Source organism: Oryctolagus cuniculus, chromosome 19, assembly GCF_051225735.1.
Source record: "Oryctolagus cuniculus isolate XC-2025 breed Fujian yellow rabbit chromosome 19, ASM5122573v1, whole genome shotgun sequence".
Lineage (NCBI taxonomy): Eukaryota > Metazoa > Chordata > Mammalia > Lagomorpha > Leporidae > Oryctolagus > Oryctolagus cuniculus.
This window is the reverse complement of record NC_142885.1, coordinates 49111417-49126609: the sequence shown is the minus strand read 5'-3', so window position 1 is coordinate 49126609 and position 15193 is coordinate 49111417. Positions and strand designations below refer to the sequence as shown.

The window sequence follows — 15193 nt, the reverse complement described above, 5'->3', positions numbered from 1 at the left end:
TCCAGGACTGGCATATGATATGCACAAGCATTTCAAGAAGACTCACCAGGTAAGGATGGTCAAACCTGAGGGTCCTGTGGAATCCACTGCCACTCCCCGACACCAGCAGTCCGGCCCTTCCTGCAGTGTTGTTCTTGGCTGCTCACCTCCTTATTCTTAGTGCCAGGGCTTAGCACACGTTCCAATGAAGAACTCCATGATGCTGGACACCAAGAAGAGAAAAGGCAAACAGCAGCACTGAGCACCCTTTTTATAAACTCAGAAGTCAATGGCATGCATCAGTTCTGATTGTCCAATCAGAAAACAAAGACCAAGCCTGCACAGGTCTGCACAGGGGGTATGGCTCCAGGCTTCTCCTGAGCTCTTACTGTCAGTCCCAAGTAGGAAGTGAGGCCAGGCTCCAGTGCAGTGGGGCTACAGGTTGATGATTTGTTTCACTTTTGTCATGGAAATTATTCCACCATTCCATTTAAAATTTGACAGAGTTTTTCTCTTTGGGTACCATATATACTCACCTGCTTTTTCTCCTGAGGGTGTTAAATAAAGTGAAATTGCTTTCATACAACTCATGCATTGGGAGTGGTGGTTGTTTTTCAACCTCTGGATTACAGAAAGAAAACAAATATGGGATGCTGACATTGCAGGTGGTGGCTTAACCCCCTGCACCACAACACTAACCCCTACCCACAGAATTTTAGAAGCCCAATGATTCAGAAACAGATTGTCTCATATGTGGAAGGAAGGCAAATGTATAGTTCCGGTAAGTCAGAATTATTTTCACTGCAGTAAACAAGAAAACACAAGATATTTCAACTAGATGATGAGGTGTCAGATATCACACAAAGGATTCATTTAGCATCATCGTTACCACTGCTCTATCTTTTCCTCTAACAATTGGTTTAGATGCTTGCTTTAAGTTTGTGGCCAGCCTTGGAAAGCTGGAAATCTTGATGCCAAACACATGTGAGATGAAATTTAATACAGAGGCATACCAGCTAGAACCACAGCCTAGACCTAATTCTAGTGTTTACCTCTTGGCGATAATTGGAAATCATGAACTATATATAAGTAAGAAAACACCATCTCCACCTCCAGATTCCACATTAAGCACCATGTGCACTGACCAACAATGCTTTACTCCCTCCTCTTTACTAAAAGAATAATAAAAATAAGTCTATGATTGCTGCACTATGTTTATAAGATACCTCTGCTTAAAGATCCACCATTAAATACAAAATTTCAAGGTTGCAGAATAACTCTAAGAGGTTTCTAACTCAGAGAAAGTTCCAGGAGGCAAGATCAGGCCTATCCTTGTCTCTAGAAAAGTGGGCAAACCCTCAGGGCCGCAACTATTCCCACAACCCCCAAGGGGACTCCAAAACATGTGAGTGAGCAATATTGAAAAGTCACAAGTTGAGAGACTGTGGACTAACGGAACCCTGCCAACCATCTAAATTAAAAGAGAACCATCATGCAGACATTGTGCAGATACCACACCACCTGTGGGTAAGACTTCCCAAGTGTGCACAGCACCAGCCCTGGAAATGCCAGTCACAGAGTGTAATGGTGCCCACGGGAGCTGTGCAGTGTGACCACTTTGCCAGTAAGAACATCTCTACCCAACAGCTCTCAAGTAGCTCATGAGTATAACAGCTCCATCGTGTAAAAACTAGCAGAAGTGATTTTTACAGTTTCAAGAATATCTACCAGCTCACCTCACACAAGTCAGTATGTGTCATTTCTGGGGAACACTTTATCAGCAAACTTCAACAAAAATTTCAGTCAAGGTTTTAGGTCAGTGAGTACTGTGGGTCTGCAAGATTCTTTTTCTTTCTACTTGATGCTTCCTTTGAATGGTTAAAGGTTCTTGTTTTAAAACATTTCATATATTTTAGAGGAAGACTTACAGAAAGAGAGGGAGAGACAGAGAAACGGCTTCCATTCACCAGTTCACTCCCCAAATGGCCACAATGCCCAGGGCTGTGCCAGACTGAAGCCAAGAGCCAGGAGCCTCTTCCGGCTTTCTGACGTGGATGCAGGAGCCCAAGCACTTGGGCTACCTTGTGCTGCCCTCCCAAGTGCATTAGCAGAGAGCTGGATTGGAAGTTTAGCTGGGACTTTGAATCAGTGTCCATATGGGATGCTGGCATCATGGGCGGTGGCTTTACCACCTAAGCCACAATGCTGGCAACAAATGTTCTTATTTTTTCCTTTAAGATTTACAAAACTACCCAGAAATCTAGAAATTTTATAACGCAGCTAATAACTCTGACAGGAAGAGAGTTAATAATGGGTGGAGTAGCGCATCTGGTACAATGGTTAAGGAGAAACTACCTGACCTGCTGAGTGGACAGTGCTGCCTGTGACTGTCCTCCAAACTTACTTTATTTTCAGCTGTGAGCACCAGAGCTTTGAAAGCACATTTAATAATGTACAACACAAACAGGCAGAACAAAGGGCAGTCAGGCGCAAGAGTGCACTGCTCTAGTCTTATCTACACTGAAGGTGTGGAGGTCTGTTCAACACCTGTGTAAATTTCAACAAAGTCAGCCTTGTGGTAGGGAGAGAGCTGGCATGCAACACCACTTCATTCTACAGAATGCTGACAAGAGACTTGCTGTCTAGTGGTTCAGATGCTGCGTTCTAGTGGTTCAAGTGCTACTGTACATGAACAGCATCACTCTTTCAAAGACACACACATGAGGTTCACAGTTTCATTCGCCTCAATATGGCATTTGACAAAGAAAGTAGGTAGCTCAATTATCTCCCTCTAGCAAATCAAAAGTCAGTGCAGCTCCCGGGATTCTTCTGGAACTTGCCTAACTGGCTCTTTTCTCAGGCCTTCTGTACTTGCTATTGCCAGACCCAGCTGGATGGGGCCTTCTACAGGTTATCATGGGGCTCAGGCTTTACTGCACATGGGTCTCTATTCAAGAGTCCCATCAGCAAAGAACCTTCCAAGACCATTCGAGTGGCATCCTCTCCTGCACCTGGTCTCCCCACACACACCTCCTCCCTTGTCCTTTTCTCTGCTTTATTTTTCATCTGAATTCTTCACCATACTTGACATTATATGCTACTGGATGTGTTCAAGGCTGACCCACTCTAGAATGCAAGCTCGTGAAGGCAGAGCATGGTCTTGTTTATCATGCTATTCCCAGGTTCCATGGCAAGTAACAACCTTCAATAAACATTATCTGAATTAATAAACAGGAATGGAAGCCAAACACTTCTGTTTCTAGCTTAACAGATGCTCACCTCCCTGTTAGCTTTAACAGACTCCTCTACACTGCCTGTCCTTGGTGTGCCAACAGGCAGTGATGGAAGGGCAGCTCTCCCCTTCCGTGGCGCTGCAGCATTAAGTTGTTATAAGACCATCTCCCCACCCTTCTGAGGCTATGCTCCATACTAGTGAAAAGACACAGTTTTACCAGAAATCAACCCAAACATCTACAGGCAACTTATATTTGATCAAGGATCTAAAACCAATTCCTGGGGCAAGGACAGTCTATTCAATAAATGGTGCTGGGAAAACTGGATTTCCACGTGCAGAAGCATGAAGCAAGACCCCTACCTTACACCTTACACAAAAATCCACTCAACATGGATTAAAGACCTAAATCTACGACCTGACACCATCAAGTTATTAGAGAACATTGGAGAAACCCTTCAAGATATTGGCACAGGCAAAGAGTTTCTGGAAAAGACCCGGGAGGCACAGGCAGTCAAAGCCAAAATCAACTACTGGGATTGCATCAAATTGAGAAGTTTCTCTACTGCAAAAGAAACAGTCAGGAGAGTGAAGAGACAACCGACAGAATGGGAAAAAATATTTGCAAACTATGCAACAGATAAAGGGTTAATAACCAGAATCTACAAAGAGATCAAGAAACTCCACAAAAACAAAACAAACAACCCACTTAAGAGATGGGCCAAGGACCTCAATAGACATTTTTCAAAAGAGGAAATCCAAATGGCCAACAGGCACATGAAAAAATGTTCAAGGTCACTAGCAATCAGGGAAATGCAAATGAAAACCACAATGAGGTTTCACCTCAACCCTGTTAGAATGGCTCACATACAGAAATCTACCAACAACAGATGCTGGCGAGGATGTGGGGAAAAAGGGACACTAACCCACTGTAGGTGGGAATGCAAACTGGTCAAGCCACTATGAAAGTCAGTCTGGAGAGTCCTCAGAAACCTGAAGATAACCCTACCGTTCGACCCAGCCATCCCACTGCTTGGAATTTACCCAAAGGAATTTAAATTGGCAAACAAAAAAGCGGTCTGCAGCCTAATGTTTATTGCAGCACAATTCACAATAGCCAAGATCTGGAACCAACCTAAATGCCCATAAGTGGTAGACTGGATAAAGAAATTACGGTATATGTACTCTTTAGAATACTATACCGCAGTAAGAAACAACGAAATCCAGTCATTTGCAATAAAATGGAGGAATCTGGAACACATCATGCTGAGTGAAATAAGCCAGTCCCAAAGGGACAAATACCATATGTTCTCCCTGATCGGTGACAACTGACTGAACACCAAAAAGGAAACCTGTTGAAGTGAGATGGACACTATGAGAAACGGTGACTTGATCAGCATAGCCCTGACTGTTAATGAACAACTTAATACATTATCCCTCTTAGTATTTTTTTTGTCTGTTCTACTTAATATGACTGGTTTAATTCTGTAATTAATACACAGTTATTCTTAAGTGTTGAAATTTAACTGAAATGTGATCCCTGTTAAATATAAGAGTGGGAATAAGAGAGGGAAGAGATGTATAATTTGGGACATGCTCAAGCTGACTTGCCCCAAATGGTAGAGTTAGAAATATACCAGGGGACTCCAATTCAATCCCATCAAGGTGGCATGTACCAATGCTATCTCACTAGTCCAAGTGATCAATTTCAGTTCACAATTGATCATAACAAAAGGACTAAGAGTCAAAGGGAGCACATAAAGAAGTCTAGTACCTGCTAACACTAACCGATAGAATAAATAAAGGGGAAAGTGATCCAACATGGGAAGTGAGATACTCAGCAGACTCATAGAATGACAGATGTCCTAAACAGCACTCTGGCCTCAGAATCAGCCCTAAAGGCATTCAGATCTGGCTGAAAAGCCCATGAGAGTATTTCAGGCATGGAAAGCCAAGACACTCTGGCAAAAAAAAAAAAAAAAAACAACACAACAACAACAACAACAACCTCAATGAAAGATCTCCCCGAGTGAGATCCCAGTGGAAAGAACAGGTCTTCAAAGAAGGAGGTACCTTTCTCTAAAGGGAGGAGAGAACCTCCACTTTGACTATGACCTTGTCTAAACAAGATAAGAGTCGGAGAACTCAAGGGGCTTCCATAGCCTTGGAAACTCATGACTGGTGCATAGGGAGATTACTGATGCCATAAACAGGAGTGTCAATTTGTAAAGTCAACAACAGGAGTCACTGTGCACTTACTCCTCATGTAGGATCTCTGTCCTTAATGTGCTGTACATTGAGACTTAATGCTAGAACGAGTACTCAAACAGTATATTTCACTTTGTGTTTCTATGGGGGTGCAAACTATTGAAATCTTTACTTAATGTATAATAACTGATCTTCTGTAAAAAAAAAAAAAAGAAGAAATTATCAATTCCCAACTTGACTCTCACTGGGATTAAACATGACAATAGGTCTGATCTGATTTCATCATCATTTAAAAAAAATCATCTATTATTTTTCACTTTATGTTTCTGTGTGGGAGCAAACTGTTGAAATCTTCACTTAATGTATGCTAAACATATCTTCTGTATATAAAGATAATCGAAAATGAATCTTGATGTGAATGGAAGGGGAGAGGGAGTGGGAAAGGGGAGGGTTGCGGGTGGGAGGGACGTTATTGGGGGGGAAGCCATTGTAATCCATAAGCCATAGTTTGGAAATTTATATTCATTAAATAAAAGATAAAAAAAAAGGAAAGACACAGTTTTACCATCTAAGCTACACACAGATTCAGCGAGAGCACATGGGTTGCTGTTTCACCCTGGCATCCCAGAAGATCCCACAGTCCCCGCAGGAAGCACTCAGCTCCACCCTGAGGTAGCACTCATAAATCCACCATGTGTGTCTATTACCACAGTTGGATATCCAAGTGGTCACACAGATCCGAGGAACTCTGTTACATGTTTTCTGGCATCTGAACACTCAGAGTCAACTCAGTACAACATTTCTAGCGGCCAGAGCCTCTACACCTAGGACCAAGCAGCTCAGAACATGTCTTGGGGGTGGGGGCAGTGAACTTCCCAAGGCAGGAAATGTTCAAGTTGCACAGAAAGTCTTGACCTCTGATCCAAGATCCATTTGTGGGGCCTGGAGGTCACCTTAGTTATAAGGGGGCTGTTCTGGATGCAACATTTCTATCATCGGCCTTGTGTGGACCTTGATTCCAGGCTCAGGGCAGCAACAGAGCAGGAACAGCCTTCTCCCCTGAGTCATTTGCCAGTACAGTTCTGAAAGTGTGGTACCAAAGAAACATCAAGCAGAGTCGTGGGGACTCAGTACAGCTCACAGAAATTGCAGGGGGCCTCTGTCACACAGCAGCATTCCAGTTCCTCTCAGTGCTCAAGGTCAGGGAAGAGGAGCCAGGGACTTTATCTGGTGATCCATTCTGGGTTCAGGAGCCTAAGACCTTGGACCATCTCCATCTGCTTTCCAAGGCATGTTAGCAGCCAGCTGAATCACACGGGGAATGGCTTCTGGGAGGGCCTGGCATGGTGAGGTAGCAGGTAAAGCCACCGCCTGAAGTGTCGGCTTCCCATATGTGCGCTGGTTGGAGTTCTGGTTGCTCCACTCTGATGCAGATCTCTGCTGTGGTCTGGGAAAGCAGTACAAGATGGCCCAAGTCCTTGGGCCCCTGCACTCATGCAGGAGATCCCAGGGAGGCTCCTGGATCCCGGCTTTGGATTCGCTCTGCTGCAGCCATAGCAGCCAATTAGGGAGTGGACCAGCAGATGGAAAACCTGTCTGTCTGTCTCTCTCTCTCTCTCTCTCTCTCTCTTTCTCTCTCTCTGCATCTCATCCTCTCTGTGTGTAACTATGAATTTCAAATAACTAAGTAAGATATTTGAGAAGAAGTAAAAAATTAAAAAAGGAAGACGTAGCTATAAACAAAATACTACATCAAGGCCATCTACTAGAGCTTATGTCAAATTTGAGACTATACACATTAAATACCCTATTAACACAGAATTTGAAAAGGTATTTAACTCCATCTTAGAAAACATTCAGGTAACCATTCATTCTCTTCTTCCTTAAAACATTCTGTGTGGTTTACCTCTGACTTACACACCAGGAAATCTTTGTAATTTATTTATTCAACACTTAGGTATCCACTCACACAAGGACTTGAAACACCTGTGATCTACACAGTTCTTCACTGAACACAGCTATACTTCCCAATACCCACCTTCCACAGTCTACCCCTGCATTTAATCTATGGATCAAGTTTGAAACAGGACAAATCATGCCTTCTACAAACCAAGAGAGAATGCAGAAAGATAGCATCTGAGGTCACTGCTAACTTTTTCCATGAGCATGTTATCATGTTGGTATTTTTTCATTCATTTCTCAATGTTAGATAAAAATTGGGAGGGAGAAAGTCCAACTATCCCTATTTGCAGATGACATGATTCTATATATAGCAGATCCAAAAGATTCCACTATCGAAACTCAGACTAGAGGTTGGTAAAATGGCAGGATAGAAAATCAACAGCCTTTTTATACACAGACAAGGTCATGGCTGAGAAAGAACTTCTGAGACCAATCCTGTACACATAATTACAGAATAAATAAAATGGCTTGGAATAAATTTAACCAAGGATGTTCAATATCTGAGAATCACAGAGGATTAAAGAAAGGGATAGAAGAGGACAACAACAACAAACCAAATAGAGAAGCTTCTGCGCTGCAGAAGAAACACTCAGCAATGTGAAGAGGCTACTAACAGAAAGGGAGAAATAATCTGCAACACATGCAATTGATAAAGGAACAACTACCAGAAACTTTCAATAAAATCAACAACAGCACAATCAAAGCTTAGCACACTGTGCGCAACTGACAGTTACTCCGGAAATGCAAGGGTGGCTACCCTACAAACTCAATCATTCCCAGAACAGAATACACATGGGGAAAGCCCACAAACTATCCCGATAGACACAGAAAACCTAGTTCACAAAAACTTCCATGACGTTTGCGATACGAAAACACAAATCATCACATCAGGAACGGAACGTACACCTCGGCCTGACGAGGCTCTTTCATGAAAAAACCCACAGAGCGCGAACGTCACAAACAACGCGAGGAAGCCGAAACTGGCCTCCTAGACCAGGAAACAGACACGCACTTTCGCTCTCCTTCCTCCCATCAACAGTCTCTGACGTCTAGAGCAGGGCGGCTGGGCCCTCAAAAAGCAGACGGGAACGCGGGGCCGTTCCGGGAGGAGACCGAGCCACCTCTGCTCTCGCCCAGCTGCTCGCACCCTGGGGACCCTTCCAGACCGTCCGCACAGCACGACCGCGACCCCACCTACGTCTTCGGGATCCAAGAGCAACAAGCACGCGGCCAGCCAAGACGCCCAGCGGGTAACCGCAACAGCCGCGCATCACTCACCTCCAAGGGGGTCCGGTCAGCTGCCGGGTCAGTTGTTGTCCGCGAAGGCCGTTGCTTCCAGAAGGGGCCAAAGAAGAGCAACGCGCCTGGGAAACGGCACGGAAGCCTCGGACGCGCAGCCTCTCCTGATCTGGCCTGACCCTGGGGACGCTGGCTCTCCCTCAGGCTCGGCCAGCAGCATCGAGGACGGCTCCTCTCCTCACGGCTTGTGCAGGCTCTGGAGCCGGAGAGGACCCGCGGCGCTGACTCCCAGCGGAGCCCCACGGGGCAGTCGGCGCCAGGCTGCGTGCAGGTGCACTTCCGGGTCACAGTAACAGGCGCAGGCGCACTTCCCACCGGTCGTCACCATGGCAACCCAGGACGCACCTGCACACTGCTGCATCCAGCATCCCAAGCCCCAAGGCCGCTTCCAGTCCCGCCTCTCCAGGCTGTGACCAGGGACGCGGACGCTGATGGCCCAGGTTCTCCGGACCCCACCTCCCTGCCTCGTGGGAGTCCTCAATGGAGCTCCTGCCTTCTGCCTCCTGCCTCCTGCCTGGTCCAGCGCTGGCCGTTCGTTGCAGCCGCTTGAGGAGAGAAGCAGTGCAGGGGGCATTGTCAGCTCGCTCTCTCTCTCTCTCTCTCTCACTCATTGAGTGATTGTCCATCTAGGGGTTCACCCCCGAGGTGGCTACAAAGGCCGGGACTGGGACAGAAGCCAGGGACTTTAGCCGGCGCTCCATTCAGGGTTCAGGGGCCTAAGTCCTTGGGCCGTCTCCCTCTGCTTTCCCAGGCGTGTTAGCAGATAGCTGGATCCCACAGCGAATGGCTTCCGGGAGGGTCGGCACTGTGAGGTAGCCGGTAAAACCACCACCTGCAGTGCTGGCATCCCATATGGGCGCCGGTTCGAGTATGGCTGCTCCACTCACTTCCGACACAGCTCTCTGCTGTGGTCTGGGAAGGCAGCAGAAGATGCCCCAAGTCCTTGTGCCTCTGCACCTATGAGAAGATCCCGACGAGGCTCCTGGCTTCAGATACTCTCAGCGACGCCCATTGCAGCCAATTGGGTAATGGACCAGCAGATGGATGACCGCTCCTCTCCTCTCCTCTCCTCTCCTCTCCACTCCACTACTCCCACCCTGCCTGCCTCGCTATCATCTCCTCCATGAGTAACTCTCAATGTCAAATAAATAAATAAATAAGATCTTCAAGAAAAGTAAAGCAATGTAAAAAGGAAGACATAGCTATAAGTAAAATAAATACCACATCAAGGACAACTACAAGAGTATTTTTTTAGAATTTGGTATTACATGCATTACCTACCCGATTAACCCAGAATTTGAAAAAGAGTTTAACTCGGTCTTAGAAAAGATTTTGGTACCCAGTCATTCTCTTCTGTCTTACAAACATTCTGTGTGGCATTATCTCTGACTTGTGCTGAGGAAATCTTTGGAATTTTCGCATTCAGGCTTACGTACCCACTCCCACAAGGACCTGAAACACCTGTGATCTACAGAGTTCTCCACGGAACACAGCTCTGCTTCCCAGTCCCCGCCCTCCACAGTCTAGCCCTGCCTTCAAAGTATGGATCATGTTGGGAATAGGCCAAATCGTGTCTTCCACAAAGCAAGATGGAATACAGAAAGGAAGCATCTGAGGTCACTGTGGACATTTTCGGCATGCCCATTATCATGTTGGTACTTTCTCCTCTCATTGCTCAATGTTAGCTACATATTGGGAGGGAGGAAGCCCTCTATCCCTATTTGCAGACGACATGATTCTATATATATAGGAGATCCAAAAGACTCCACTAAGAGACTATCAAAACTCAGAGTAGAGAGTGGTAAAGTGGCAGGAGAGAACACCAGCAGCCTATTTGTATACACAGACAATGCCATGGCTGAGAAAGGACTTCAAAGGCCAATCCCATTCACATAGCTACAAAGAAAAGAAAATAGCTTGGAATCAATTTAACCAAGGATGTTCAATAGCTAAGAATCACAAAACATTAAAGAATGAAGTAGAAGAGGGCACCAAAACACACACACACACACACACACACACACACACCAATAACAAATTGAGCAGCTTCTGCACTGCCAAAGAGACACTCAGCAAAGTGAAGAGGCAAACTAACAGTTGCAAAGCATGTAACTGATAAAGAATCAACTGCCAGAAACTTTCAAGAAACTCAACACCAGAAAAACCACCCACCCACTCAAGAAACGGGCAAGGGACTTCAACAGGCAAAATATTGAAAGAAAGGAATTCTAAATGGCCAGCAAACACATGCAGAAATGCTCAGGATCACCAGCCATCAGGGAAATGCAAATCGATACTACAACAGCCTTGAGGGTGTGGGGGGAAAGGCACCCTCATCCACTGCTGGTGGGAATGTAAACTGGTATCGCCACTGTGGAAGACAGTAGGGAGATAAGTCAGGAATCTGTATACAGACATACCATATGAGCCAGCCATTCTACCCCTGGGAATATACCCAAGGGAAATGAAATCAGCATACCATAGAGAGTGATCTCTGCCTGCATATTTACTACAGCTCAATGCACAGTAGCAACGATGTTCAATCAGCCAAAATGCCGATCACCTGAAGAATGAATAAAGACATTATGGGCTATGGACACCATGACATGCATATACAGATTGCATGGCCTGGCTACTGTGCATCCTACACTGCAGTAAGCATAGGCCTGTGAAATCCTCTCTGTCTACACAATGACTTCTTTTCCTTCAATATGTTCCCAGTTGTTGGTACGTCCATACAGTTTTCCATGTTGACAGGACTAATTTCACATGGGAAACTGGATTGCTATACAGAATACAGACATCGGATCCATGAACCCAATTTTACCTTCAAACACTGGAACAGCAAAGTATATCTTGAGAAACTGGAAGGAGGAAAAAGATTCAAGCGGAAATCCACCCAACGGCATAGAAAATACCACAACAGACATTCAGTGAGACCAAGCTACAGGGCTTGAAAACTCAGTCAACCTGACAAAACGTTTATCCACAGGAAGCAAGGGAAAAAAGGAGAACAGACTCAAGTGACTTGACAAAAGAAATGACAGAGAGGACATTGCTACCAACCTTCCAAAATAATGATCCAAAAGCACTATGGAAAAACCACGCCACAAGGATTTGGTCAACCTAGATAGAGTGGATTGACTCACAGAAAGATGCAAACCACTAAAACTGGATACAGTGAAACAAGAAACTCTGAATACACTTATAATCTGCAAAGAGACTGTAGTAGCAGGGAAACCAAAACAAACAAACCAAACAGCCATGAAGAAAAGTCCAGGTCCAGATGGCTCCACCGGTGAGAACTCCCATGGAAAAGATAATTAAAATCCGTGATTCGCAAACCAGGAGATGAAGAGGAAAAGCCTTCCATTTCATTCCATCAGACCAGCCTCATCCCAACATCCAACACAAGCACATCATAAGGAAAATGGCGCACACATATCCGTCACAAATGTGTCACATGCCTCAACAAAATATTACCAGACGCCATCCAGAAGCACAACCAAGAAGCAGACAACTGGATTCCAAGGTGAACGGTTTCCGGGAGGGTAGTCACTGTGAGGTAGCTGGTGAAGGCACCACCTGCAGTGCCGGCTTCCCATATGTGCGCTGGTTCAAGTAGGGCTGCTTCACTCACGTCCAATGCAGCTCTCTGCTGTGGTCTGGGAAGGCAGCAGGTGATGCCCCAAATCCTTTTGCCTCTGCACCCATGAGGAGATCTCAGCAAGGCTCCTGGCTCCTGGCTTCAGATACTTTCTGCTACGCCCACTGCAGCCAATTGGGTAATGGACCAGCAGGTGGAAGGCTTCTCTCCTCTCTTTATCCCTCCCTCCCTCCTTCCCTCCCTATCTCCCTTCCTCCGCTGAAATAAAATGAATAAACATTTTTAAATTTCATAGAAAAAGAGTACAAATAGCCATCCATCAACTCTTTATCTACAATTACAATTTTGGAACAATTCAACATTCACTTTACTTCACATTCACAGTCTCTATGTCTCCTGAACTATATCAAATAAATGAAGACATGATGCTCTTTTAGCCGTAACTACACCTGCATGTTTCCTAAGAACAAAAACATTTTTCTATGATTTTACTTTGATAATCACACTCAGTATATTTGTGATTATACACTAACATCAGGTCGAGTACTGCAGACATTAAATTTCTCCAATCGTTCCAAAAATATCTTTAACCTTTTCTTTTAATCTAGAGTACAAGGAGTCTTCAGAAAATTCATGGTAAGTGAATTTTATGAAAAACATCTATTCTTGGATTTCCATTTTTTGCACCAAGTAAGTTTATTTTCATTCTATTTTTCTAAGAACTTTTATGATTGAGGACAGCATGGGCTGGCGCTGTGGCAAAACATGTTAAAGCCATGGCCTGAAGTGCCGGCATCGCATATGGGTGTCAGCGAAGTCCCGGCTGCTGCTCTCAAAATCTAGCTCTCTGCTATGGTCTAGGAAAGCAGTGGAGGATGGCACAAGTCCTTGGGCCCCTGTACCTACCTGGGAGACCAGGAAGAAGCTCCTGGCTTCATATCAGCACATCCCTGGCCATTGTAGCCATCTAGGGAGTGAACCAGAGGATGGACGATATCTCTCTCTGTCTCTCCCTCTCTCTGTAACTCTGGCTTTCAAATAAATAAAATAAATCTTTATAAAAAAAGTACAGTGCATAGCACTGGATTGTTCTCTCTCTTCTATCTTTAAGCAAGAACAGTCTTTCCAACTGTTTCTACCTAATGGCGATTGAAATACAATTATCTACCTTACAGAGTTGGTGGGAGAGGGCACCTAATGAAGCCCAGCACCATGGACTCCGCCCATACATCCACGGCATCCAGCAGCCTGCTCTCTGCTGTACTTGTTGGTGGGAGAGGGCACATAACAACGCCCAGTACCATGGCCTCCCTCCGGGCCCCCACAACATCCAGCAGCCTGCTCTCTGTTGCACTTGTTGTTGTGAGAGTGAACAGGAATCACAGGAAGAAAGAGCCCAGCACAGCCTCCTACAAGGCACCATGGACTCCCCCGTGCACCTGCGGATTCCAGCAGCCTGTTCTCTGCTGCACATGGCAACACCTCATTCCAGAAGCCTGTGAGCCGTGTGAGTCCTTGCCAAGGAGCAAACGGGGCCCACATGTGCTCCCCAGTAAAATGCTTCTGAGAGGGGCAGACTGAGAGCCACTGTAGGGTCAGCTCTTGCTTGCAGGAGGCCACAGATGAGCCTCTGCCCCTGAGCCAGACGCTGTCCCTAGACGAGGGCTTCACGGTGGCCTCCTGACTGCACAGGTGGAACCGCAAGTGATAATTCACAGCCTGGACCAAAATCCCCAAGGGCCTTGGCTGTCCACCTTGCTCTCCCATGACACTGGCCTGTTCTGCCTTTTTCTGTGCAAACAATCAGCATTGCACTTCTGTTAACCATGGTCAGCAAGGAGGGCATCACACACACACACACATGTCCTGTCCCACGTACGTGTGTGGCTCCCTCATAGCATATACAAACCACAGGGTATCCAGCATGCTACTTCTGATTTGCTTTTATTTCTAAAGACAGAGGAAGGTGTTCCCATATGTGAGCCACAATCTGCCACTTTGTTCTCCACTTAGGATGGCAGAGGGAATGCCTGAGCCTTTCCCATGACAGACGCCAAGGCTACGACACCACCAAGCAGGTCAGCATCGAGCACTGAAGGTGCCACCAGAACCCACACAGCTCAGAGGTCCACTGGAAGCTTCTCTGCTGTTCCTAGGGAACGACATTACATGGTACTGCCCCCCGCTGCTCACAAACAATCCCCACTGGCAGTCTGACTGCCGAGCCTGCCCAGGACCCCGGGGCTGGGCACAATCACTATGCCCAACTCCCTTATGAGGGAGAAGTCGGGATCTGTTTACCCACTGCCCACAGAGAGGAACACCCAAGGCAGAGGCACAGAGCACTGCACAAACCGAGAAAATCCACCGCATCTGATGCTTGAAGCCTGTAAGACGTCCCCTTGACTTTCTCCGTTGCTAACGCGCCCAGTGCTAAGCCTGCTTGCGAACAACATAAAGAGAATGCTTTCTTAAGCACCAGCACGAGCCAAAGGAATTTCCCAATGGTTCGTCAAACACTGCTTAGAGAAAGCAAATTCTATGCAGGCTGCCATGGACTGAACTGACTGTCACTCTAAAATCCATGTCCTGAGGCCCTGGAAAACAAGGCAAGGGCATGAGGAGGTGAGGCCTTTGGGAGATGGCCAGGGTGGCTAAGCTCAGGAGGGTGGGGTCTCCCCATGATAAGAAGAGGTAGAAACACCAGAGTTCCCCTCGGCCTCCTCCAAGTGAGGACACAGCAAGCGGGAAACCCACTCTGCCAGCACCGTGGTCTCGGCCTTCCCAGTCTCCAGATGTGAGAAAGCAATTTCTGCTGCCTGAGCCACTCGTCCTGTGGTGATCTGTTCCAGCAGCCCCAGCTGCCCAACATGGAGTTGCAGGAGAGACCCCAACAAGCTCCCTGT

General features: G+C 46.2%; 1 pseudogene across 1 annotated transcript in view; it reads right to left on the bottom strand.

Moving 5' to 3' along the window:
- Nucleotides 1–15193, bottom strand: part of LOC138847139 (A-type voltage-gated potassium channel KCND3-like) — a 112436-nt pseudogene that overhangs the window by 64509 nt on the left and 32734 nt on the right. The window contains exon 4 of the transcript XR_016225737.1: nt 66–202. The product of XR_016225737.1 is annotated as an A-type voltage-gated potassium channel KCND3-like (transcript). The remainder of the gene's footprint in view (nt 1–65; nt 203–15193) is intronic.